This window comes from Bos indicus, chromosome 18, assembly GCF_029378745.1.
Source record: "Bos indicus isolate NIAB-ARS_2022 breed Sahiwal x Tharparkar chromosome 18, NIAB-ARS_B.indTharparkar_mat_pri_1.0, whole genome shotgun sequence".
Lineage (NCBI taxonomy): Eukaryota > Metazoa > Chordata > Mammalia > Artiodactyla > Bovidae > Bos > Bos indicus.
Window position 1 is genome coordinate 15,048,027 of NC_091777.1, and position 25,471 is coordinate 15,073,497.

Here is a 25,471-nt window from a genome sequence, read left to right on the forward strand (position 1 = left end):
CCAGAAGAAATATCAATAACCTCAGACATGCAGATGACACCACCCTTATGGCAGAAAGTGAAGAAGAACTCAAAAGCCTCTTGATGAAAGTGAAAGAGGAGCGTGAAAAAGTTGGCTTAAAGCTCAACATTCAGAAAACAAAGATCATGGCATCTGGTCCCATCACTTCATGGGAAATAGATGGGGAAACAGTGTCAAGACTATTTTGGGGGGCTCCAAAATCACTGCAGATGGTGACTGCAGCCATGAAATTAAAAGACGCTTACTCCTTGGAAGAAAAGTTATGACCAACCTGGATAGCACATTGAAAAGCAGAGACATTACTTTGCCAACAAAGGTTCGTCTAGTCAAGGCTATGGTTTTTCCTGTGGTCATGTATGGATGTGAGAGTTGGACTGTGAAGAAGGCTGAGCGCCGAAGAATTGATGCTTTTGAACTGTGGTGTTGGAGAAGACTGTTGAGAGTCCCTTGGACTGCAAGGAGATCCAACCAGTCCATCCTAAAGGAGATCAGCCCTGGGATTTCTTTGGAAGGAATGATGCTAAAGCTGAAACTCCAGTACTTTGGCCACGTCATGTGAAGAGTTGACTCACTGGAAAAGACTCTGATGCTGGGAGGGATTGGGGGCAGGAGGAGAAGAGGACGACAGAGGATGAGATGGCTGGATGGCATCACCGACTCGATGGACGTGAGTTTGAGTGAACTCCGGGAGTTGGTGATGGACAGGGAGGCCTGGCGTGCTGCGATTCATGGGGTCGCAAAGAGTCAGACATGACTGATCAACTGAACTGAACTGAACTGCATCCAGACTTTCAACCAGTTAACAGGAAACACAGGACAGAGGAAGAACAAGTCAGACCCCAGAGCTAGACAACTCAAGGATGTTCTTCCATCTATGGGTGACTGATCTGGCTTCAGGAGTAAGAAACAAACAGGGTGCCTAATGCTAAAGACCCTAAAGGAAAGGTGTAAACATGGCTTGGGGTCAGCTAGGACCCAAGTAGGGCCCCCACAAGCTGTGCTATAGCCCACAGCACTAAACAGCTCAAGATACTGGTGAGGGTGAGATGTCAGAAGGTCTACCTCTCGTTTCCAAATTGCCAGGCAGTGTACACACCCCACAGACAATGCAAACAGGGCAAACTATTAACAAGAGTTGAATCTAGATGGTAGCACATGGGTGATCACTGTACTCTTTCTGACTCTTTATATTTCTGAAAATTTTCATACTAAAAAATTGGAGAAATGGACTCCCTAGTGGTCTAGTGGCTAAGATTCTGTGCCCCCAATGCAGGGGACCTGGGTTCAATCCCTGGTCAGGGAACTAGATCCCACATGCTGCAACTACAGCCCAGTGCTACCAAATAAATAAATAAAAAATTTTAATTGAAGGAAAAATTTAAAACATTTTTTTTTCCACTCAAGTTTGCTGAACTTAGTAATAGGTACTTACAAAATCAACTAAAAGTACTCGTTACACTGGGTATCAGATGATAGGGAATTAGTTTATTCCGTTTAGTATGACAAAGGTAACGTGATTGTGTGAGTAACTGGCCTACGTGAAATTTTTATGGACCTGTAGTTTGCTTTAAAATATTTCAACAACATAATAATTAAGCAAATACGGCAAGATACTAACTGTTAAATCTAAATGATACATACAGGATGTTTATTTTACCATTCCGTCCTCTTTTAAAAAAAAGGGGCTTCTTAAAAAAAAAAAAAAAGAGTGTTACTGGTGCAGCTGCTGTGGAAAACACTCCGGCAGTTCCTCAAAAGTTAGACACAGAACCACCATGTGATCCACCAATCCCACTTCTGGGTGTGCACCCAAAAGAACTGAAAGCAGAACCTAAACCAGTATTTGCACACGCATGTTCACAGCAGCACTATTCAGAACAGCCAAAACATGGAAACCTAACCATCAACAGAGAAAAGGAGAAACAAAACGTGTTCTATACACACAATTCAGCCTTTACAAGGGAGGAAATGACGCCACAACAGGGATGAACCATGCAAACATCACGCCAAGGAGAAGAGGCCGGGCACAAAGGGTTAAGTATGCAGAATCCACGTCCAGGGCCCTCTAGACAAGTCAGTTTCATAGAGATGCGGGAAGGGAAGCTGGGACAGTCTCCCTGAGCAGAGGTGAAGGAGTTCTGAAACAGCAATAATGGTCAAATGACACTGTTGATGTACTTAATGCCACTGAATTGGACATTTGAAGTGGTTAAAATGGTCAATTTTATGTCATTTTATCACAATAAGTGAAGTTGCTCAGTTGGGTCCGACTCTTTGTGACCCCATGGACTGTAGCCTACCACACTCCTCTGTTGTGGGATTTTCCAGGCAAGAGTACTTTGACATCTCCTTCTCCAGAGGATCTTCCCAACCCAGGGATCGAACCTGGGTCTCCCGCATTGTAGACAGACGCTTTACCATCTGAGCCACCAGGGAAGTCTTATCACAATAAAATTTTTTTAAAAACCAAAGGATGAGAATACTTTGGCCACCTGATGCAAAGAGCTGACTCACTGGAAAAGACCCTGGTGCTGGGAAACACTGAGGGCAGGAGGAGAAGGGGGCAACAGAAGATGAGACGGTTGGATGGCATCACCAACTCAATGGACATGTATCTGAGCAAACTCCAGGAGATAGTGAAGGACAGGGAAGCCTAGCGTGCTGCAGTCCATGGGATCACAAAGAGCTGGATACAACTTAGCAACTGAACAGCAACAACAAAGAATGAGAAAAGTCTAAGAACATACAGATGGAGACGACAGCCCCCACCTCTATACTAGAGCGCCTAAAGAGGACTCCACCTAAAAATGAACAAGTGAAAGGCAAAACCAACGCAGCAGGCAAGAGCTTTCTAAGCTGCTTCCGGAAAGCACGGGTCAGTGTCAAGGCACCTAAGACGAGGGGCCCCCTGCCTGATGAGCCTGTTTCTACTACATCTTCCCTGAGCCCACACACCGAACACAAAGGTCTCACCCACGAGTAAGAAGCATTAAGCTTTCTCAGTGGTGAGGGCCTGGACTGACCGGCTTCCCAGGATGTGGGAGACTGTGGGGACAGAGCTAGAATCCCTTCTCTCTCCAGCCTGCATTTCTCTTCTTTCACCCACGTGCTGTCAGAGCACTGGTGACAATATATCTTTGAATATTATTAGCTGTGCTCCATGGGAAAACAGGTCCCATGACTGATACATTTTAAATCTGAAAAATTAGACCTTGTATTTGTTTTTTTGGTGTGTTTTCTTCTATCTCCAACTTATGGCTTCCAGAGAAACCAAGGGAAGAGGGAAATGGCTTACTGCGGGGAGTGCTCAGTAAGTTGGTTCTGCACCCACCTCTACAGGAACAGTCTCCATCGGGACACCACGGACAGGGCACAGAAGCAGTGACGGGGTGCTTGCCCACCCAGCCTGGACATGGGTTCTGGGGAGTAGCACACACGGGGCCCTCCGGGTTGGCAGTCCCCAAGCCTTGAGGACCTTACCTTTACAGTCATGTCTGACAAAACTGGAGGGCACGTGTGAACAAACACTCAAAAATGAGAGAGAGGGATAGACAAGAACTGGAGGGTAAGTAAAACCAAAGCGTTGGAGCTGGGTTTTCTTTTGAAATCCCTCAAATCTGTCTAAAAATAAGACATCCTATTCCAAACACCTCAGTAAAAAGTAAAGGCCCTGCACCCTTAACCAATCTGATGCCTTCAGCCCACACGTGAACCTTCCCCACAAGTTCTCAGGGCTTGGCTGCCACTGGAGGCAACCTGGACGTCCTGCCCCAACGGGCAGCTCCCCGGCGGGGGGACAGGCACGCACTGGTGGGGCTGCTCCCTGCCTCACGCCCGCTCCACCGCGGGCTGCTGGAGAGTGCTGCTCACACGTACCCACTCCTGGTCAAGTCTGCCAACCACCAGCAGCTGCTTCCTACCTTTGTCATCACCATTCTAGGTAAGTAATGAAAAGCCCTCGTTATAACGCTAACCTCGAGGTACCACCCCTCGGCAGAACGAAGCCTTGATTGTTCTGAAGTTCTCCAGGATGAGGGGATCTGGAAAGCTCACCGTGCCTAAACTGAGACATCTCACGGTGACACACCTGGGCACCAACATCAACGATCCCAAGCAGGTAAACATCCCACCACTGGCATGGACACCACACCTCCTGCTCCCCATGTGTCCCCCACCCAACACTCAGTCCCTGGAGACTCAGTCCTTAAGGGTTTCAGTGTCAGATAACTGACCTCGGGAAAGTGTAGGGTCACTAGAGGGCAGTTTTGTTCCTGCATAAAACAAATATGACCCGATATAAAAATATCCTACTACTCAAAGTGACTTTTAATGAAACTGAAGGCTATTTAAAGCAGCCGACTTCCTAGATTCATCAGCACTTAACACTTGCTTCTGTATAACCTCAACTTATAAACTGTGTTTACCTTGTTATCTTTTTAAGCAAATACAGGTACAGATATACTAACAAGGACAGGCGCAGAGCGGTCCCCAGGTGGGCCATGGGCAGGCTTGCCCTCTGCATTCCCACAACTAGATCTTGTAGTCAACTTTGGTATTTTTTTCATTTTACTGAAAAATAACTTAGATTACTATATAAATTGAAGGTGCACAGCATAATGGTCTGATTAACAGACATTGTGAAATGATTACACTAGGTTCAGCTGATGTCCATCTTCTCATTAGACACAAACAAACAAAAGAAAAGGAAAATACCCTCTCCTTTCCCTGAAGACGCTCAGGCCTTCCTCTCCTGGGTGTGGCACACCACACCAGAACTCAGCTGTCTTACAGCTGGGTTTGTACCTCTTAACCACCTTCCTCGAGTTCCCCTCTCCCCTCCTTCCGCCTCTTTTCTAAGACTTCAGTGTTTTGTTTTCTTTTGTTTTAGATCCCACACATAAATGAGCTTATACAGCATTTGTCTTTCTCTGACTGATTCACTTACATGATATCCTCAAGGTCCATCCATGTTGTTGCAAACGACAGGCGTGCCTCGCTTTTATGGCTGAGTAATACTCCACTGGATATCTGTACTACATTTCCCTTATTCATTTATCTATCAACAGATACTTCAGTTGTTTCTCTATCTTAGCTATTGAAAATAATGCTTCAATGAACATATATCTTTTCAAAGTAGCATTTCCATTCTCTTAGGATAAATACTTAGGTGTAGGCTGTTGGCTCATGCAACCGTTCTAGTTTTCCTTTTTTGAGGAGCCGTCACTGTTTCCACGGTGGCTGTACCAGTTTACATCCCACCAACACTTGTTAGCTGTCTTGTTGGTAACAGCCCACTCTGACGGTGTGAGGTAACAGCTCACTGTCATTTTGATGTGCACTTCCCTGATGATTCGTGATGCTGAGCACCTTTTCATATGCCTGTTGGTCGTTCATATACCTTCTTTGGGACAATCTCTACTCAGGTCCCTTGGCCATTTTTTAAATTGCATTATTTGTTTTTTTGCTATTGAGTTGTATGAGCTCTTTCTATATTTTGGATATTAACTCCCTATCAAATACATGGTTTACAAGTATTTTCTCCCAATTCCATACATTTTCTTTCCACTTTGGTAATAGTTTTCTTTTTAAATTAAACCAAATTATTAACATAAATTTGCTAACATCTAGAATTAACTTGACTTTTACATTTTACATCCCCAAAGAGTAGTTTTCATTACTTAATCAGTCTGTAACATTTGCAAAATAGGCCCCTAGGGATGAAACCAGCCAGCACCACCTCGCCCACACAGCACAGGGAGCCTTTGGGCAAAGAATCTGACGTGCTCTCCCTACAAGGGCCAGGACAGCCTTTTCTCCCCTCTGATGCAGGGACAATACCCAGAGAATCTACTCACTAGACAACATCAACTATTAACAATGAGGGCTTACTTCTCTGAACTACAGGCTAGGTTTCCAAGTCAAAATGGAAATTCATTTAATCCAAGGGAGAAAAGTCTCGTGAGCAAAGTCTCATCTGTGTGACTCAGCTCTAAATCTTATAGGTGACTAGCTGTATTTTCAGCAGTAAAGCTACAGTTTAGGGAATGTAGCCACTAACGACAGTCATCTACATGAGAAGTTTAGAAGGTACCTTAGCTTTCGGTAAGGACATGGGTCCTAGCCAGCTCTCAGGTCACTGCCCTGTAAACACCCAGACGCCAGGCAGGAAATAAACTCGTCAACATTAATCTGTTTGCTACAAATCTCTTCGCCTCCTTTAGAGCCCCACAACCCACTTCCAGCCTCCACCGAGAAGACAGAAGCTGCCATTTCCAAGCTCGCGAAGCTTGGCCCCTTAGTACAGACACCTGGCACCCCTGCAGCTGGTATCTGCTGCTAGGAGGACTTCAGCCTGCAAGTAGCTCAGTAAGAACAGAGTCTATGGACGGGGCTGGGGGGAGCACAGACTGCTTCCTTAGCTTAAAACCAACAACCCAAACATGGACTTCAGCCCCACTTGCAAACACTTGGAAACCAAGTAGCCTTTGCCTGTTTAGGAGCTTTTATAAATGAGGTTTAACAAATACCAACTTACAGGTGTCAGTAGAGCAAGTCACTAGCATGGTGTGCAGCTGCAGTGACACCAAGGCTGCAGTAGCTTCTGTGGCCTCGAGTCTCCAAGGACATTTACATCTTAAAATCACAGAATATTCCTTTCCTGTCTGCATTTTTGTTTTTTTTCAAGTTATTTTTACAGAACCCTCTTCGCTGAAAGCCCAACCCTCAAAAGCAGCCCTGGATAAACAAAGAAATAGTGCCAAGCCTGCCTCAGGGAGGGCGAGAAAAGGCCAGAGGGCACCAGCCGCCTGAGCCCCTGCCCACCCCGGCCCCACTTCTGTGCTGCTGCGCAGCCATCATCACTGCAGTTAGTTCAGAAGCAATGATGAAGACAAGCTCTCTCCCTCCAGGGAGCAGCAGCTGTCAGCCGGCAGAGGTGAGATGTTCTACTGTCATGGAGGGGTGGTGACATGGGGACCTGGCAGAGCAGGGAGAGCGTGAGTGAGAATGAACACAAAGCCAAGCACCTCGCAGCTGAGCAGCCCCAAACGTCCACTTCTGCATCTGTGATGAGACTGTGAGCAATTCAGGGCCCTGCCAGAAACAGTACAGCCTACAGAGACCATCCCCCGCTGAAGGCCAGCAGCCAGACGCCCTGAGTGTCACTGCTGCCCCGCCCACGGTCAGACCAAAGGACGAAGTCCTTGTGACACGGCACATGACCAGCGTGCTGTGACAGAGCAGGACAGAAGCTCTGTTCTGATGGCGTGAAGCCAACCAACCGCGCCTACTCTCACGCAAGCAGGCCCCCACGCAGCCTCAAAGCACACGAGCTCCAAGCAGAACACTGAGGCTCTCCTGCCAGGTGCCACTCCTTTCGCAGCCGAGAGCCTTTTAACATTGATCTTCTGGGCAAACACTGGCTAAGCATCTAATCCTATGTGCATAACATGTGCGCAGAACTATGAGAGACACAAAGCAGACAGCATCCAAGAGAAGCCTAAGATAGGGCGGTCTTTCTCCTCTGGATACATCCACCACCTCCACCGCAGGCTGCTTCTCCAGCTCCTACTACTCAGAGCTACTCTGAGGACCCAGAGCTACTCTGCTGGGCCTGCAGTTGAATGTATGGGACAAAAGAGGTGTTTGAGCCAATCGCAGGCTCCTGGGGAGTGGCCCACTCCTCCCTGCAGTGGGGCAAGCACCAGAGACGGGGCACCTGGGTCTGTCACAGCTCCACAGGCAGGGCACCTTCCATAAAACTGGTCATCCCTCTCAATCGACCCTCAAGTATGTACAACAACACTTGTCAGGAAACACCATCCTGCCCACACAGCCCACTTTCAAGATTCCCTGGACGCTCTGAGGACCGCTTTATGATGGGAGGCCCTCCCTGTCCCCTGAGTGGCCTCTGGCCAGGATCCAGCAAACATATTTCATTCCTCGGTCACTTTCCCAGGACAGCATCTCTGCCATGTATGTGAACTCAGGCATCATTCCTACAGCAAAATCTCAACCCTGTCATCTATCTCTTTCTGGTCGTCATCATATACTTTTCCCCATAAAATGGTGTTCCCACTTTCCCTAACAGTGTCTCTTCCACTGAGACCTTTTTAAACCTGATATTCATCCCAAAGCAAAGGACAACAGGGGGACAAGAACAGCCAGAACATGAGGCAGGGCCTCTCATGAGCAGTGGCCACCTGGCCACTCTCCCTCTGCCCGAGCCCTAGATGCTGCCTTCTCCCGGCCCCAGATCCAGGCGCCGGGCGCTCGCTGCCAAGCCTTCCTGCCCACCATGCACTGGCGTTCCTCTAGCCTCTCTGACACCACCCACTCCATGTGTGGTCTCCGCCTCCCCATCCCCATCAGCAGGGCCCTCATCCCCAGAACACACACTCAGACCGCGCTCTGCTTTCCTGGCTTCGGCTGCTACCGGCTCCTGCATGGGCTCCAGGCCGTCCTCACGTTACCACCCGTCCTGCCTGCCTTTGTCCAGAGGCTTCTGACTCTGCTGCTGCCCCTGCTCTGCGCACCAGAGCGCCTCCTCCAGCACACCTCCCAGAGCTCGCAGTGCCCTGGCCCCCACGGGCAGCTCCGGCCCCACATCCTCCTTCCTCTCCCTGCATCCACCATGCAGTCCTGCACACAGTGAGCAGCCAATGAACATCTGACTACATCAGTGGAACGTGGGGAAAGCTGTCTATCCAGTCTCAGAGGCCCCTCCCTAAGACGTGTACTCACCCCAGTTCCCAACTATCCTCCCAATACACAGCAGGCCACATTCAGAAAAACCAGAAGTCAGCTACACAACTGCCGATACACAGTGGCTTTACACAGTGCCAAATGGGTGAATGGTTACAACGACAGAAAAAACAAAGACGGTACTCTTCACAACTGCCAAGGTCATGAAAAACAAGGAAAGCCTGGAAAACTGTTACAGACAGGAGGAGACTAAGAAGACATGCAACTAAATGCCATGTGGGATCCTGGAGAAGGAAAAGGACATTAGTGGGAAGTGAGTGAAATCTAAATGCATCAGGGGTTGAATTAACAGCATAACGTATCAATGCTAATTTCTCAGCTTTGCCAACCTTAACATTGCTATGTAAGATATTAATAATAGAGGACCTGAATAAAGAATATAATGCAACTGTCTATTATTTTTGCAACTTTTCTGTCTATCTAAAATTATTCCAAAAAAGAAAGTTTATTTAAAACAAAACCTTGAGACTTCCCAACAGTCCAGTGGTTAAGACCACGCTTTCACTGCAAGGGGGCACACATTCCCTGGTCAGGAAACTAAAATACTGCATGCCAAGTGATGCAGCCAAAAAAATAAGATGACATTTAATTTTTTAAATGAAATTAAAATTTTTAAATAAAATTTTAAAATAAAACAGTGTGCACATACAAAATGTGCATTTCACCATACCCTGTCAATGCCAAACTACACTAGCTGATGGATGATACTGCGTCCTCCAGGAATCAAGAGAGCTCTGACGAACCGAGGCCGAGTGCCAGCGCCTACTGCACTCTGACCTGACCCAACTTCACCTGTAAGGACAGCATCTAAGGACGCCGAGCCTAGTGCGGTCAGCAGAGTAACTCCCCCAGAGAGGTCCACATCCTGATCCCTGGCACCTCTAGACATCTCAGGCTAGTAATCAGCAGACAGGGGACTGACTACCATGGATGATTCTGGTGAGCCCAACATAATCACAGGGGTCTTTAAAAGTCGAAGACGGAGGCAGAAGAGAGTCAAAGGAGGACGTGACTTTGGAATAAGGTCAGAGAGATGCAAGGTTGCCAGCTTTAAAGACGGAGGAAGGGTCCATGTGAAGAGCCTCCAAAAGATGAAGAGGCAAGGAAATTAAGTCTCCCTGGAACTGGCAGAAGGAACCAGCCCTGGTCATTTGTTACACAGTCACAGAAAATAAGCAGTGACAGCATTGAAACGGAAAACTCACAAGCCCTTCTCCAAACCCTTAGACCATGTTTCCCCACCCTGCACAGCCGCCTGAGTCAGCCCCCACCCCTCCACCTCCCTTCCGGGTCCCACCTCCCTCCACCCAACAGACTTGGAGGCTTAGAAGAAAAACATCAAGGAAAAGGAGGTGTGATGGGTTAAATTCTAAGAGATTTTTCTCCCCAACTTTTTAAAATTTCACTATGCCATTAAATAACTTTTTTTTAAAGATTAGTTACTGCTTAAACATAATCTTTAAAAAGTCAGTCATCTGATGAGAACCCAGATTCAGCAGAATCAGATCTAATCACTTTACCAAAGAAAAACAAAGTTCACATGTACCTCATTAAGGTCACAGCTGCTGAAATCACTCAGGATATGAGTGAAAGCACATGCTACTTTTCTAAGTTTCATACTAAATGATAAGACACTTCAAAGATCACCTTTCCCAAGTATTAGGGAAAAAATCTCCCCATAAGAAAACATTCTGAGTTTAAGCATATTTCATATATTAACCTCTAAACTCAAAAACTTCAAATTCTAGATGGACTCTTTTAAAGATAATGGAAATATCTATGTAGGCAAGCTAAAATTAAATATATTAGGAGCCAATCATACAACTCTGGCAAACAAAGAATTCACAAAGTCTAGAAATTCCTTGAAAACATAATCACCTTGAGGGCTACAATTTCCAACCCCTAAGGCTGGCCGTTCTCCTCTGTAAGCATCCAAAAGGATAGGATTTCTTTTAAAATGTTCTGCACATCCTTTAATTAGTCAGGCGTTTTAGTAATTTTTTTTTTTTAGTTAATTCCTTCAAGAGCGGTGTCTTGGGGTTTTGTTGAGTTTTTATTTTTACTTCCTGTTTTACAGGATGTAAAACCACATTTAGAAACACACTAGCAAGGCTTAATTTCTTAAGAGTAATAAGGTTCTCCACTGCATTTTTCATGCTCTCTGTTTTAGGTAAGTTTACACAATATAGCCATAATATCTTCAAGTCTACTTTTTCACCCTGAATTAAATGAAAGTTTTACTTTGCTGGATATGAATGAAGTAAAAAAGAAAAAACAAAAACACTGTAACTTTAGCCCAAACCTTATGAACCAAGCACCTTCCCGCAATGTCCTCATTATTTAGAAATGTTCATTATTCCAGCACATTCACATTCTGGGTCTGAAGACGACCACTGGAAGGGGAAGAGGACGGGACACTCTCTACTGACGAGCTGAGGACAATCTACTTGCTGCATTTTAGATGAAAAATAATCTCTGATATCAGAAAGTTATTAGGCATTTACAAATTAAATTTCAATCCCAGCCCTTCTTAAAGGTCACCTTTTTTAGTTGAACAAGTGGCTGGAGAAGGAAGGATTTTATGAATTTTAGTTAACCTTGACCAAAAAAACACTTCTTTTTCAATCTAAGTGATCAAAAATGTTTTTAGTTAAGAAAAGGCCAATGTTATGTCATGATGAGGTGCACACTGGTTTTTTTACAAGTGGAAAAAGAACACCTACAGATTTTCAGGATAATAACTAATTCACTGCACAGATGCCAAGGGCAGGACTGGACATGCGGGTCTCGCCCAGCCAGCAGGCACTCTGTAACTCAGACAGCACTGCTCACCTCGATCCTGGCTGGGGTGGGCTTCCCGGAAGCCGTACCCCTGCAACAGGACTTTCAGTCATTTCAGCCCTTGAAATATCTGAGCTATATTAATAAGCCAGACTTCTTGTATTTTTACACCGAAAACCCCCTTAACTGTTTATTCAAAGGATCATAGTTGGAACGGATCGTTTTCTCAAGTTCTAGAATGATGTCTTTAGTTTCAAAAACAACCAATCCCCCTCACCTAAAATGTTAAAACCACACAAACCTAAACCTACTGTTATCTAAACCAAGAACTCAAGTCTTTATCACCCAAATTATGTCCACAATTCGGGTTTTCAATAACAACCTTTTCCCAAGTACATAACAGGTTCATTTTTTAAACTTTAGAAAACATAAACCACACACAACCCTATTTTCGTGAATTTCTCCCCAAAGAGATTTTTTTTTTTCCATTAAAATACCAAAACTGAGCAGGGGGATAAGGGATAACATAAAGGGGGCTGCCTCCATTCTGGAGAATGTATATTGCTTTGGCCTTTTTTATTACAACTGCTCAGGAAGTTAAAAACTAAATCAAAGAACGCTAAACCTTTCAAGGGACTCCACTATGACACTAACCCACTGTTGACATGACACACGACCAGCACCAGCAGCAAAGTACACCTGGCCAGCCTGACTGTGGCCCCAACACAGCAGTCCTACCAAAACTCCTTTCACAGAGAACATTCTTCTTCTTCCACAAAGAGAACCCGCCTTCAATTACGGACATTTTCTTTTGTCTCTTGTTTTGTGCCAACTGTAAAAGCCATGCTCCAACCATCCTCTAAACTGTAAAGGTAAACTTGTAATGATAACAAATGGGAAAACAGCTAAAATGTACATAGCATAATTTCTAGTCAGTCAAATAAATGTTCATAATCCTAAGTTTATCCTTTCAAAATTACTCAAATACTTCCATACACAGTCTTTGAACAGTTCAACAAATACTTCTTGAGGCAATTCTATGACCATGGTCCTTCCTAGCCTGCAACTCTGATAACAAAGAGACCATGCCTACCTTTATTAAGCTTACAGCCCTGCTATCACGGGGCACATACAAACCAATCACATCCGATCAACTGTCAAGTTCTACATGGCTATTACAAGGTGGGTATTACATAGAGAAGACTCCATGAGGAAGCATATTTAACTAAGACCCAAAGGCTGAGCAGGAGTTATCTTAGAGGTTTTGGGGTGGGGGCAAGTAGGGAAGACTTGCAAAGGAGACAATAATGGATACTCAGCAAGACCCTAGTCCAGGCAGAGGGTCATCTAGGAAATGAAAGGCCAATGGAGCCAAAGCATCAGGAGTTGAAAAGACCTGAGTGAAGTGGGGGGGGGGGGGGGGGGGGTGTCACACAATCAGGGTTAGACTGATTAATAACCATCTGGGACACTTTTCTTAAAAATGCTTGTAGTTCTAGCATATACATAAAACACTAAATAAATAAAACACTATTGTGGTAAAAAATCAGCCTGCCAATGCAGGAGACATGTCACCCCTGGTCCAGAGAGATCCCAAGAGCCAAGGAGCAACTAAGCCCCTGCACCACAACTACTGAGCCCACACGCCGCAACTACTGAAGCCTGGGCACCTAAAGTCAGGGCCCCACAACAAGAGAAGCCAATGCAATGGAAAGTGCTTGAACTGCAACTGGAGAAAAAGTCCACATAGCAATGAAGACCCAGCACAGTCATATATTAAAAAAAAAAAACCTATTTGGTCCAAAGGTGAATTTGAAGAAAATTTTAAATGTGGAGAGGGAAGAATGGGAGTTAAGAAAAGCACAGAAGAATGCTAACAAAAACATGTATTTATGTACACAGCTGAGCCTGACTCTGGCTTAAAAGATATCAAGAATTACATCCACCAAACAACAACAACAAAACCACTTGGAATAGAAACATCTCTATCAGAATTAACAAAGTAGATGTTAAAGTGGATCCTTCCCTAAGCCTTTTTAAAAAGGCTTTCTAACTGCCTGCATTCCAGGTGCCGGGGATTGACCTCTTTTTTTTTCTGTATAGCTTTAAGATAAAACTGGAAAAGTTGAACTGCAAAGAAATTCCATTTGAAATTCAAATTAAGAGAACACATATGAAAACATTTCAAGACAGTTTAACTTTCAGTTATTTGTGTTCACTTATTTTTTGCGTTAGGTTTACCAACTGGCCGAGCTCGATCCCCACAGAGCACTGACTGAATAACAATAGTGAACTGACCTGGTGCGCGGTCAGACGAGCAGTGCAGCTTCAGTCTCACCTATTAACTCGCGAGTATCTTGCTATTAAAGGAAGTTCATCCATTACACTTTCATTTGAGACATGAAGGGACTTACACAGGATAATGGACAGATCAAAACACTTATTTTGGCAACAAATGACGATTATGCCCTGAACCGGCATTTACTGACACTCTCTAATTATGTTATTTAATTGATGATGGGCTCAGTGCCACCCTATGCAAAGTAACTCCTCTCTCATACTGGATGAAATGGAACCTTACTATGTCAAATGTATTTAAAAACTCAAGGATCACAAAGCATCTTGACAAATACTCTTCAATACAAATACCATAGTTTCTTTAAGTCTATGTGTAGAAAGTTCTACTTGCCACTGTATCAACACTGTAATTAGAGCTGAGATGACAGCCACTGGTCCCAAGCAGCCCATCTGGTTTGGAGAGATGAAAGGCCTGCTGTGCGGTGTGATTATCACGGCCAGGCCCGCAGCACACCCAGAGAAAAACATCCAAGAGTGGCAACCCAGCAGCACAACTGCAAAGGAGGAATTCACGATTACGTGACACCTTTAAAAACAAACTTCTGGTAAATCCTGTTATGCACATTTTCCCACAATTAAAAAAAAAAAAAACAACTTAGAAGAAAAAGACCTTTTCCAAGTTCTAAATCTGGGGCAAATTTGGCACTATCTTTGGGCAGCTTTTTAACTAACTCAGGAGGCACGCACAAAGAACAGAGGAATATGTCACAGCAACTTGGTCTTTGTTTCCTCTGTCCAGAGAGCCAGCCTATCAAAGGCGAGCCTGCTCCTGAGCGTGACACCACAGAGGGCGGACAACAGCTGAATGGAGGGCGGGGGACCAAGGGTCACAATCTAGGTTGAGCAAGATGTGTTCCCTTTTTCTTCTCCAACGACAGTTTCAAAGTAATACCAGAGTACTTGTGCAATCATCCTCAAAAGACACAAACAGAACTCAGGTCCTCCAGGATGGCAACACTGAGGAAGAGCAATCAAGGTCCTCCAGAGAGCAAATGCAGTCTCAGGGTCTCTGATTTAGAACTATCCAAGTTATGCCATTGACTGGGTCTGCAGGAACCAAAAATAGTAACTGTTTCAATGGCACTTTTTCCACAAGCAGAATCATCTTACATCTTTTGGCTAAGAGCATTTCATCACCACCCCCCACCACCACCAAAGGATCAGAAGTCTTAAGTTTTGCAATTCAACAACTGCATACACTCTCACTCCTCAGTGGAGAAGGAATGTGAAGGATACTGCGCAAGTCACTTCAGAAGACCCTCTCACCATAAGAAAGTCTGAAATTTGACTATGGAGAAATTCTTGCAAAGGAATATAAAGCTTCTCAAAGCCTACAGAAACCATGAAACCTAAGCCTGTTGCATCTGAACTGCTAGAAAGAAAATGGTTCTGAGAGCACGGAGCCCTCTTAGGCCAGCTTAATCTTCCAAAAGCCTCTTCCAAAACTCTTCGGAAGTTGGGATAGGAAACACAACAGAAGCAGAAAAGCTTGACAGGACACCAGGAAAAGAGCAGCCCCCAAGAAAAATTAAGACTCCCCGCAAAACGCCAGCGATACAAGACTCAACACAATCCCTCTTTGAGAGGGGACTGAAACCATGTGGCAGGGCCAACCTTACATACACACTCACACATACACACTCACACATACACATACACACACACACACTCACAGCTACCGCCCTGCCAGGGGATGATGAAATGAGGAACGGAAATTAACATTTCAGGCAACGTCTCACATTGTTCCTTGAGGCCAAGGGCTGCTGCTGGTGCAGCCGCCGCCGCCGCTTCCCTCCCACCCGCCCCCAGTCCCGCCTACCCTCCCCCCGAAACACCCCCGCGCCGCTGCCCCGCATTCCTGCCCCTCCGCGGGCCCACGCGCCTCCCGCGGCCCCAGCGCCCCCTCTCCCTCCAGGGCCCCGGCTCTCCCGCCCCCTCCGGCTTGGAGCCCGAAGCCGCCTGCTCCCATTTCAAAACAGCGATAATAATAGGGACGCTGGGAATAACAACTACAGCCCACACCGCAAATGCGCCCCTCCCGCGGGTCAGAGGTCGGCGCCCCGCTCTCCAGGTGCCCAGGGCCCTCCGCAGCTCTGGGCCGGCCTTTCAAGGTTGCCTGGTCCCCCAGGCCCGCCTGGAACGCCCAACGGCCCCCCATCTGCCCCTCGCGCTGCCCCGAGACCCCCAGGTCCCCAGGCCCAGCCGAAGCGCCCCGTCGGTCCCTCGGGCTTCGCAAGCTCACCCAGAGCCCACCCTCAGCCGCCTACGGCCCCCCCTCAGGCCTGCCCCGAACCCCTGTCTGCTCCTCAGAACCCCTGAAGACCCCCGTCGGCCCCTGCCCGCCCACAGTCCATCCTCTACCCCTCAAGGCTGCCCAGGACTCCTGTAGCCGCCCCCCACCAAGGCTCCAGGCCCGCCAAGAGCCCCTCGTCGGCCCTCTGGGCCCTCCAGGCCCACCCCGAGACCACCCTAGCCCTCGCCTGCCCCTCAGGTCAGCATGGAGCGCCTCGTCGGCCCCCGACCCCCAAGTCCGCCCGAAGACCACCGTCGACCCGCCGGCTGCCCCCCACAGGCCCACCTGAATCCCCGCACAAGTCCGCCCGGAGACCCAGAGCGCCGTCACCACTGCCCCGGACACCCTGGACCCCAGGCCCGCAGGAGCCCGCCGCTCTGCTCCGCCCGGCGCGCAAGGCCTGCAGGCCGCGAGGCCGCCCCACGCCCGTCCCGATCCCTGCGCGGCCGCGGCTCTCACCGGCTCCGGCTCCGACTCCGGCTCTGGCCCGCGGCTCAGCGGCGGCGCGCGGGCGAGGCCATGCAGCCCCGGCCCGTCACCGGCCCGCGGCCCGAGCGGGAAGGCGGCGCGGGCTCCGAGCGCCGGAGAGGCGGGCGCAGACGAGCCCGCCCTCGGGCGGCGCCGCGGCAGTCTGGCTCTCACTGAGGGGGCGTCGGGCCGCGCGCTCGGCGGCGCCTCCCCGCTTGGGGCCCTCGCTCCATCGCGCTCCGGCTCGGGCGGCCTCTGGCTCCGGGACCCGGCGGCGGCTGCGGCGGCGCCGGCAGCATGAGACGTTCCCTCCCATTGGCCCGCCGTATCCGCCACCACCATTGGTCCGCCGAGTTCGGGCACAGGGCTGCTTACGTCACGGCGTCGGAGAGGAAGTGCGCATGGGACCAAGGGAGACGGCGAGATTGACAGTTTGTAGGACGGGCTGGGGCGGGACCAGAAGGACGTCCGGGGTTGGATTGGACAAGGTCGTGCGTCCAGGCGCAAGAGTCTCCGAGGTAGCGAGAAGCTGGATTGGCTACGTGTTTCGCAAAGGGGGCGGGTCTTTTGGCCTCGAACATGACGATTGGCCTTTCCAAGTGCCGGAAGCGGCGAAGGGAACGGTCGGGAGCGGATCTGGGCGGAAGGCGGTAGAAGGCGCGGTGTCGCGGAACGCACACTGGTAGGGAGGCGCGCCCGCGAGTTCAGGGCCGGGTAGGGGCAGTTGGTGCTCTGTCAGCTCACATCCAGACCATTCTGCTCTGGTTGCACCTGCCGCTCGCACAGGGACACTTGACCACCGTCCACCGACCGAGTCGCCTCTCACATCTGCTTTTTTAAAGGGAACGGAGATCCTTCCAGCCGCGCGGCGGGGCCGAAGAGAAAAACACTGACTTCAACCAAATACGGAATTAAAATTAGGAAATATGAATAAGGAGGCAGTTTGCCTAGAAGTAATCTGAGAACATACTAAAGCAAAAACAAAGTGAAGTTCCACAGAAGCAGAAGCTATGGATAAAAATATACAGTAGCGAAAAGAAGTGCAGAGAAAAGGAAAGAATGAAACCTTTGAACATATTAATTCACAAATGTTTACTGAGTGTCTTTTACCAGCCAGGCACTAAATCAGGCACTGGAAACGAACTGGAACAGCAACTATCTACCAGCATGTGGTTTCTCACCATGGAGGGAAGACACACCTTCGTTGAATACAAGTACCTAATTACAGGCTGTGATAAGTGCTTTGAAAGAAAAGTATAGGGAGTTATGAAGGAATACTGAGTGAAAATCAGGTCTAGTCTGAGCAGTGGCTTGACACTTAAGGTGCTGCCAGAAGGCTGAAGAGGAAGTAGGAGTAAGACGTGGTGGAGAATATCCAGTAAGGTGGCTTCTAGCCACATGTGACAAGCACTAGAAATGTGGCAAGTCCAGGTTGACATGTGCTGTGAATATAAAATATCGGGTTTCGAAGGTGTGGTGTGAAGAAAAGAATGTAAAATGTAAAAAAGTAAATCTTTGTATTTTTTTCATGTGTGTGTGCTTAGTCACTCCCCCTTTGCAACCCTATGGACTGTAGCCCACCAGGCTCCTCAATCCATGGGATTCTGCAGGCAAGAATACTGCGATAAGTTGCCATGCCATGCGCTGCTCCAAAGGATCTTCCCAACCTAGGGATAGAACCCACATCTCCTGCATTCCAGGCAGATTCTTTGAACAACCAGGGAAGTCCTACTACATGTGAAAATGATAGTGTTTGGGACAATTGCATTAAAATATAGTGTTAAAATTAATGAAATCTTCTTTTTTCTTTTTAATTGTAGCCACTTAGGAATTTTAAATGACATCTCCTGGCTGCATTCCGCTTCTGTTGGACCGCCCTGGGCAAAGGGGCGGCCTAACCCATCTCCTTTAGATAGAGAGAGGCCTGGTGGCTCAAGGGACAGCACTCATTTATTCAAAGCACACTGAGGGCTTTTGAGTGCCTACTATGTGCCTGGAACAATTCTAAAAGTGAAAAAATGAATGTTAGTCCCTCAGTTGTGTCCAACTCTTTGTGACCCCATGGACTATATAGCCCACCAGGGTCCTCTGTCCATGGGATTCTCCAGGCAAGAATAATGGAGTGGGTTGCCTTGCCCTTCTCCAAGAGATCTTCCCGACACAGGGATTAAACCTGTGTTTGCCTTCATTGCAGATAGGTTCTTTACCTTATGAGCCACGAGGGAAGACCAGCACAATTCTAAGGCCTGTGTTAAATATGGGGTAGTGAGGGGCTCAGATTAGATCACCTTTGAGCTGAATCACAAAGGAAGCAAGGCATGTGGATTGGGGAAGAGCACCCCAGGACTCACAGGAAGGAGCCTCAGCAACCACAGAGCAAAGATGGAGCAAATGAGATGAGGCAAGTGGCTGGTAAGAGTCTCGATTCAGAGTTGAAATTTCACTCTGAATGAACACTAAACCACAGAGAGTCTCAGGAAGGTGAGAGGCCCCACTGTTGAAAGGGTCACTCTGGAGATGATGGAAGCATGGAGGAGGTGGCAGTGATGTCCAGACTGGTGAGACAGTGGCATCTGGAGTGTGTTTTGAAGATAGAGTAGGCATGATTTTGTGAGCTGTGAGAGAAAGAGGCAGGTCTGGGATGCAGTCAACATTGGCTGGAAAGAAGGGGAGGAATAGGTCTGGGTCACAAAACTGGGAATTTAATTTTATACAGTTAAGTCTGAGATGCTTGGGCCTCCTCATGGAATACTAGGGGGACAGCAGCAGACCCCTGGAGGCCTCCAGGCACAGGGCTGGATCTCAGCCTGCAAGTAGCACCTGCAGTGAAGGGTCAGAGGCAGCAACTGCCAAAACAGTGCGAACTTGACAGAGGGCTAGCAGGAAAGCTGTCGCAATAGTTCCAGAGAAAAGACATGGGAGGAGTGATGGGGACCTAGAGAAGGTGGACAGTGGCAGGGTGGTGGGACAGGGGTCAGGAGCCAACCGCCTGCTGGGCTAGGGAGTTGGAAGGGGCCTGCCAGAGCCAGCATTGCCACATCTTCTAGTTTTTTATTGGAAAATAAATTTTGATTGGACGTTTCAAGAAGAGGGCATTTCAATAAGAGTTCAACAATTTGTCAAACATTGTGCAGCCAAGCAAACAGATCTACAAATTCCTGACCTTGATCCCTAAAGGGCAGTTCTCCAGCCCTTGCCTGTGAAGTCTGCTTTCCTTCAGCAGTTGCCTGGGCTCACCTCAAGGTTCTGGCCCAGAAGCTCTGGGAGAAGCCCAGAGCATCCCCAAGCCCAGTCAGGAAGGCCTGGCCCCAGCAGCATCTGTGGTTGGCCATCTGGCATACTGCTGTCTGAGTATATGCACCAGAGCCCATACCTCCCTGTCCACCCCGCAACCCAAAGCTTCTAGGTTCACCTTGCAAACACTTATTCAGGCCTTTGTTTGCCAGGAACTGACCTGGGAACTGTGTACTGAGCCACGAACAAAACCAGGTTCCTGCCAAAGGCACTCATGTTCCAGTGTGTCTGTGTCTCTGGAACCCAGTGGAGCTCATAGTTGACCAGACACAAGCCAGTCCATGGCTCCCCCAGTGATGCCGGGTGCCCTCCCAGAGAAGAAATGATGCGTCCTACCTGGCTCTTCCCTGAGTGAAGGCACCAATCACCTTTCCACACTCACCAGCCACCCACACCCCGTGCCATGTGTGGCCTGGGAGACTGGCGGGCTGCTGTGCCCAGTGGAACTCCTCCCTCCATTGCAGAGTGGTCAGAGCAGGCCCACAGCCTGGCCCGTCCCTTCTTCTTTTTCCCTGGGGCCCTGTGTTAAGAACTGGCATCTGGGTTTGGGCCCAACTGGCCCAGCCTCAGCCCTGTGCTCGACCCCAGCTTGCTAGCATTCTCAGCATTAGAATCTGGAACCCAGGTTCATTTCACAGTAAATTATTACACGTTTCACTTTCCAGTTACCATAGCTCTGTGTTGCTCAGTTGTGTCCAACCATGGGATTTTCCAGGCAAGTGTACTGGAGTGGGTTGCCACTTCGTTCTCCGAGCTTTGTGTTGTATTGTCCTCCAGACCTCAAGAGGAGGAGGAACTGTGGCAGAAAGCAGGAGTCAGATATTCCTGTGGGCCCTGAACTTGGGGCCATCAGAACACCCCCCAATTTTTAAAACTCTCCACCCAATACTTTTCCTGTAGTCCTACAAGTTTTGATGTCAAGAGTCAAAATATGATGATGTAATTTTTTCTTTAATCAATTCATCACAAATGCAACTAGAAGCCTGAGAGTAAAAATAAGTCTTCCTAAGACATTCCCTAATCACACTGTCCTACACTTGCACAATGAATTTCCGCCTGCAGAAGGCGAGGGCCTTGTTCAGTTGGGAGATGGACACATGCTCATTCAGCAAATGATTGGATGCCGGATATGTGTGCTGGACAACATTACAGCCTCAAAAACACACACACACACACACAAATGTGTTGACACTTTCACAGTCAGATAGTCAGGATTTGACACACCATCTTGTGATAATGTAACTGGAGAAGGGTGTGCCAGAAGCTTTCTCAGGCAGCCACATTCAGTCAGTGGCATGATACCCACCTGCAGCCCCCTCCTTGGACTTCTGAGAAAGCCACAGACATCTCTGTGCTCCTCGCCATCCATAGAAAGCTGCCCCTGGGGACACAACTGAGCTCTGCTGCTGACAGTGGTTGGGACAGCAGTCCTCTGGCTGGTGCCAGTTATTCAACTAACTACGATGCTTTTTTTCCAGAGTGGTAAATTCAGACCGTTTTACTAATGCTGAATTCAGTAAAGACTTTATACGAAAACAAATTCCCCAAATTGTTCCTTGGTACTTAGCTGGAGAGGGGTCCAAAGGAGCAATGTTTTTTAATGGTCTTTTTTTTTTTTTTTCAATTGAAGTATAATTTATAATGTTTTGTTAGTTTCAAATGTACAGCAAAGTTATTCAAATATACATATATATGCATGTTCTTTTTCAGATTCTTTTCCATTATAAGTTATTACAAGGTATTTTATACAGTAGTGTGTATATGTTAATCCCAAACTCCTAATTTGTCTCACCCTCCCCCCAAACCCTTTGGTAACCATAAGTCTGTTTCTCTATGTCTGTGAGTCTATTTCTGTTTTATAAATAAGTTCATTTCTGTCATATTTTACATTCCACATGTAAGTGGTATCATATATTTTTCTGTCTCTGACTTCACTTCATGAGATAGTCTCTAGGTCCATCCAAAGAATAATCTCGAATCCAAGTTCCCTTCTTAAATGTATGATGCTCATAGATGTGTTTGGTGGAAAATAATTCTAGTTACATCAGAATTGCCATGTTTGACTTAGACCACTAGCTTGCAAGTGAGGTTCCAGAGAGTCCTGGGGGAGGTGCACAAGACCCTCTGTGGGTGTTGGCAAAGTTCAGCTCTCTTCCTGATGGTACCATAGGTTGTGTCTCTGTTTCACTCTCCTCCTGAGCACACGTCCATGACGCAGGACAACCATGTTCCTCTGACACTGACTAGTGTACTTTCTTGGATTTCTCAGTTCTGATAAGAATATGGTAAATATCTGTAGACACAACCCATGTAAACAAAAACTCTTCGGATGTGCTTCCCCAGTGGTCCAGTGGTTAAGAATCCACCTGCCAATGCCGGGGACGCAGGTTCGATCCCTGGTCTGGGGAGACTCCACATGCCTCACAGCAACTAAGCCTGTGTGCCACAACTACTGAAGCCCTCTTGCCTAGAGTGTGTGCTCTGCAACAAGAGGAGCCACTGCAATGAGAAGCCCATGCAACGCAACTAGAGATTAGACTCTACTCAACACAACTAGAGAAAGCCCTTGTGCAGCCACAAAGACCCAGCATGGTGAAAAATAAAAATAAAGTATTGAGCTATTCCATAGAATCTACAAGGGCTTCCTAGGTGGCTCAGTGGGTAAAGAATCCTCCTGCCAATGCAGGAGACTTGGGTTTGATCCCTGGGTTGGGAAGATCCCTGGAGAAGGAAATGGCAACCCACTCCAGTATTCTTGCCTGGGAAATCCTAAGGGCAGAGGAACCTGATGGGCTGCAGTTCAGGGGGTTGCAAGAGTTGGACATGACTAAGTGATAAACAGCAACATAGAATCTACATATTTAAGGGCTTGCTGCTGCTGCTGCTAAGTCGCTTCAGTCGTGTCTGACTCTGTGCGACCCCATAGACAGCAGCCCACCAGGCTCCCCCATCCCTGGGATTCTCCAGGCAAGAACACTGGAGTGGGTTGCCATTTCCTTCTCCAATGCATGAAAGTGAAAGGTGAAAGTGAAGTCACTCAGTCGTGTCCGACTCTTAGCGACCCCATGGACTGCAGCCTACCAGGCTCCTCCATCCATGGGATTTTCCAGGCAAGAGTACTGGAGTGGGGTGCCATTGCCTTCTCCATTTAAGGGCTTAGCTGGAGCCAAAGGTGATGCAGCTGTGAGCATACCAGACCTTCACCGACCAAGCACTAATCATGCCAAGGTCAAGTCCCAAAGGTCACAGAGACATTTTAAAATAGTGCCTGTGAAAGTTGCTCGGTCGTGTCCAACTCTGCAACAGTCCATGGACTTCTCTAGGCCAGAATACTGGAGTGGGAGGCCTTTCCCTTCTCTAGGGGATCTTGTCAACCCAGGGATTAAACCGGGTGTTTCCTGCATTGCAGGCGGATTCCTTACCAGCTGAGCCATCAGGGAAGCCCCAAAGTAGTGCATGATGTGCAAACAATACGTAAACAGTAAGATTGTGACTGCGGACCCTAGAGTGGGCTTGTGCTCAGTGTTTTGCAGACCAGTCTCCACACATCCTCTCCCGCAGCAGTCATCAGGAAGGGCACGGGTTCTGGGACCAGTCTGCGTGGGTTCAGACCCCAAAACCGCCCCTACTAACTGTGATCCAGAGCAGCGGATTCACTCAGGGTCTTGGTTCCCCACCTACAGTGGGGGATGTGAGCACCTACCCAGTGTGCCCAACACAGCAGAAACCTGTTGACTGTGACTGCAAACCTAAGGGAATGCCCACATTAGACCTGTGGGTGTCCTTCTGTATCTGATTTCCGGAGGTCCCCTGCCATCTTGCTCCAGTTCTGAATGCCCGTGGGAGCAAGCCCGGGGCACGCACAGGCCTCTGTGACAACAGATGTTCCGTAGCCTGGGGACTGAGGCTGGGCTGCAAGGGTGAGTGTTCTGGAAGAAGGAGCTGAGGGGTCACCGGACAGGGTGGGTGCACAGCGAGGAAGGAGAGAGAGCCAGCCCTGGGGGTTGCGGAAGATGCTGGGGGCAGTGTGTAAAGGTGGGGCTGGGCTGGTCCTCAGCATCTCCTGAGCTTGCACATGGCTCCGGGGCTGCCCCTTCTCACTCACACACCTGCTGACAGATTTGCTGTGGGGGATGTGCCCTGACCAGGCCAGCTCTTGCCCTGAGAACTGGCCCTGCACCTGCTTCCACGAAGTCCTGGGTGGGGTTCCAAGCCTGCACCTACTCCCATGCCACAGTCATCTGATGCCAGCAACAGAGTAGGCGCTCAGTGTTGTAGGACTTAGTAGTTTGTCATTGCAACCCAGCTTTACTGTACAACTTTCAAACGTATCCAGAAACTAAAAGGACAGGTGTCACAGGAGTTAATGTAGAAACACTCTGGCTGGCCTGCACTTCAGTGTCCAGGGCTGTGATCCGTTTTGTGCCCTCAGGGTCCAGCCAGGCCAGGTGCTCCCCATCCACCCTCACAAGGGCTTCAGTTTTTCCCTCTGCCATAGACAGATTATAAACACAGTCTATGGGATTTGCTTTATTTTGTTTATTATGTTTACAAAGCTGTAATCTCGTATAGGATCACCTTAAGACCCAAGTTCCAAATAAACTGTCAAAGGAAATAAAACATAAAGCAGCAGAGTGGCGATGGCAAAGCCTAAACTGCATACTGCGATCTGAGAGTCTATGAAACCCAAGCACCCTCTGGTCTCCAAGTAATCTCCAAATTAACCTGATCAACTTTCCACTACCCCCAACCAGGGCTGGCTGTGAATTCCAAAGACACAGGACCCCGTGGCAGAAGCTGCTGGGAGATGCTGGCGCCCACCGCCTGTGCCCTGTGTTTTTTCCCCAACAATCCAGGGGGAGGGGGACTTAAGTGAGCATGGTTCAAATTCTCTGTGGAAGCAGCCACCTCTTCCTCTGTCAAACCAATGACAGAGAAAAGGAGACAGTGTCCCATTCCCCTTAGACCTGGGCCTCTGCCCCCGCAGCCTGTTCTGGAGGGAGGCCTGCCTGGGACTTACTGAGACTTCCCTGGGGCTGCGGGGCAAGCCCAGTGGCCCGCCACTGGAGTAAAGTGGAAGCTCCCCAGGTTTCCACTGCCCCCAGGAGACCAGCCCCTCTCACCCCACCTCCCCTTCCCCCATACAGGGTCTTCCTGTCCTCCCGTTCCCCACGGCATTCTGTCTAGAGTCTGTTCTCCAGGAAACAGTCCAAGTCATGCTTCTAAAACACACCAACTGGTCCTAGGCTCAGAATCCTTCAGTCCCTCCAACATAGAGGCAGGGTCCTGAGTAAGGCACATTCTACCACAATTTTTAAAATGTTCCCTTCTGTGTGCCCTTCTCTGTGTTTTGTCTGTCTCCAGGCAAAGCACTTTCCATGTGCTTTGTGGGCTCAGTTTACTGTTGTTTCTCCCTGGTCAGAAGAGGGGGAGCCACAGAGGCCAGGCATCACTTTGTTCGTGGCTGTGTCCTCCACACCCAGAACACAGCCA

At 48.2% G+C, this 25,471-nt stretch overlaps 1 protein-coding gene and 1 long non-coding RNA gene across 7 annotated transcripts in view; one reads left to right on the forward strand and one right to left on the reverse strand.

Annotated features, from left to right (window-relative positions):
• ANKRD11 (ankyrin repeat domain containing 11) overlaps positions 1-16,924 on the reverse strand; it is a 119,584-nt gene extending 102,660 nt beyond the window's left edge. For all 6 annotated transcript variants that reach the window (XR_011561446.1, XM_070770461.1, XM_070770464.1 and 3 more), the window contains exon 1: positions 16,676-16,924. The gene's annotated coding sequence lies outside the window, so the exon portion shown is untranslated. The remainder of the gene's footprint in view (positions 1-16,675) is intronic.
• A 154-nt stretch (positions 16,925-17,078) lies between these two features.
• On the forward strand, positions 17,079-18,210 carry LOC139177059 (uncharacterized). The gene is made up of 2 exons (XR_011561448.1): positions 17,079-17,366; positions 17,527-18,210. It is a non-coding gene; the product is annotated as an uncharacterized lncRNA (long non-coding RNA).
• Positions 18,211-25,471: the final 7,261 nt, after the last annotated feature.